This window comes from Elephantulus edwardii, unplaced genomic scaffold, assembly GCF_000299155.1.
Source record: "Elephantulus edwardii isolate Elephantulus edwardi_28Jun2011 unplaced genomic scaffold, EleEdw1.0 scaffold00105, whole genome shotgun sequence".
Taxonomy (NCBI): Eukaryota; Metazoa; Chordata; class Mammalia; order Macroscelidea; family Macroscelididae; genus Elephantulus; species Elephantulus edwardii.
The window spans coordinates 12,427,013-12,429,317 of NW_006399855.1; positions in this window are offsets into that span (position 1 = coordinate 12,427,013).

The following is a 2,305-nucleotide window of genomic DNA, read 5'->3' on the forward strand; positions in this document are numbered from 1 at the left end:
CTCCACTCAAAGATGGCAGCTAGTCACATTGCTTTGACTATGTGTTGCAGAAGCTTGTAAATAATCTAATCTCCGTCATCTGGCTCTTGAAATTTTCAGGAAGAAAGACAGTGGCAGAATTTTTTGTAGAGAAACATCACTGGCAATTTTCTAGAGGGCAACACCTTCAAAGCAGGGTGGTTGGCTGCCATCTTAAAGCAGGCAAAGAAACCATGAGTAATAGATTTTTGATGGGTACATGGCACTTGTTTATAAAGGCAATTTCTGAGTCATTTTGAATTTCTTTGAAGCTCTGTGCTGCAGAAAGTGACAAACACATTCCAGCCTTCCTCAGTTTCTGGGGCTGTTACCAGCACACACTAAGGGAGGATCAGGGGCTTGGTGCCTTTAGTTGAGACAGGCATATGAATAATGGGCCTTTCTTTAATGCCTGTGTAGTCTACAAGTTCAGTGTAGTTCCGGCCCTGACACAAAGAATTCCCCATGAATGATTCTTTAAGCCTTTTAAGGCTTAGGAGTGGGAGGTTACAGTATAATGAATGAGATTACAAAAAGAAGATCTACTTAGTCTAAATTGCCGGAAGGCTGGGTGGAAAACACAAAAAAGACTTCTTTATCCCTTTCTAGCTAAAGCTGTAACCTTTCCTAAAGTGTTAGCTGCCATCAAGTTGATTTCAACTCGTGAGGACTCAGTGTGTGCAGAATGCAATTGTGCTCCACAGAGTTTTCAAAGTGTGACTTTTCAGAAGCTGATTGCTAGACTTGTGGTCTAGAGAACTTTTGAGTGGGTTCAGACTTTTTGGTGAGGAATATATTTTGGTGACACCCAGACATTCCTAACAGCACATCTCTAAATCCATTGTCATCAAATCAATCCCAACTCAAAGGGAGCTTACAGGATAGAGTAGAAATGCTCTATATCATTGCCAAGGCTATAACTTTTTTTTTTTAAAAGAACATTTTTAATTTTAATGAACATTTACAGAGATTTTGAATTTCCAGTCATTCATTGTTGCATTTTTCTCCCTGCCCACCTCTACCGAGGCTGTAACTTTTATGGAAGACACTTCTGGTGGTGTTTACATAGGAAGTTGGGCTGATCGTCAAAAATAATACACCTCTCTGGTGGTTCAAATCCACCAGCCACTCTGAAGAAAATGGGTAATCTTTTCCCTGTGTGATTTACAGCCTTGGAAAACCCACTGAAATTCCTCCTGGCTGCTGGAGGGTCAGCTATGAGTTGATTCTGACTCCATGGCAATGAGTTGTTGTTGTTAAGTGCTGTCAAGTCTTTTGTGACTCATAGCAACCCTAAGAACAAAAATCCTCAACACTTGTGTGACTTTCATCCTTTCTTCAGGTTCATAGGGTTTCCAGAGGCAAGCTAGTATGGAAATGGATGCCATTCCTGCTTCCAAGCTTGTTTTAATCGGGGAGCTCCACCAAACACTGTCCACCATGGATAATCATTAATGCATTTGACACATCAGTGTCACAGTGTTCAGCTTCACAGCAACCATGAGTTACCTCTGTACGGCAAGTGGACACACCAGGGCTACACAACCTAGAAGAATGTTTGACCCAAAACAATTAAAAACAAGTCTGAGGGCTGCAGTTTAAAGTCACCCACCTTTGGCTTGGTAGCATCACTTTCTCTCCACTAGGCCAAACTGATCTCTCTTTCTTTTGTTCAGGTAGATTAATCTTTATGGAACCAGATTGTCATGTGTTTTTCCAAAAGAACAACTGATGAGTTCAAATTAGTGACCTTTTAGTTAGCAGCTGAGAGTTTTAAGCACTGTCCTACCAGGGCTCCAGATAGCACAAATAGGGCCTAACATTTATAAATTCTTCCCTAAGCACATTTGAGCAAGAGCCTATGGTGATGAAGAAAGAAGTTCCAGCTGCTTTGAAGGACATAGCAAAAAATAAGCCCCCAGGAATAGATGGTATACCAATTGAAATATTTCAGCTAACCCTGGACGTGCTCACCAAGTTGTCCCAAGAAATCTGGAGAACAACCACTTGGCCAACTGACTGGAAAAGATCTATATTTGTTCCCATTCCAAAGAAGGGTGACCCAACTGAGTGCGGAAAAATACGGAACAGTATCATTGATTTCACATGCAAGCAAGATTCTACTGAAGATTATCCAAAAACGACTGGAACAGCACATCAGCAGAGAACTGCCGGAAGTTCAGACTGGGATCAGAAGGGGTCGTACTAGGGATATTATAGCTGATGTAAGGTGGATCTTAGCTGAAAGCAGGGAATACCAGAAGAATGTCTATCTGTGTTTCATTGA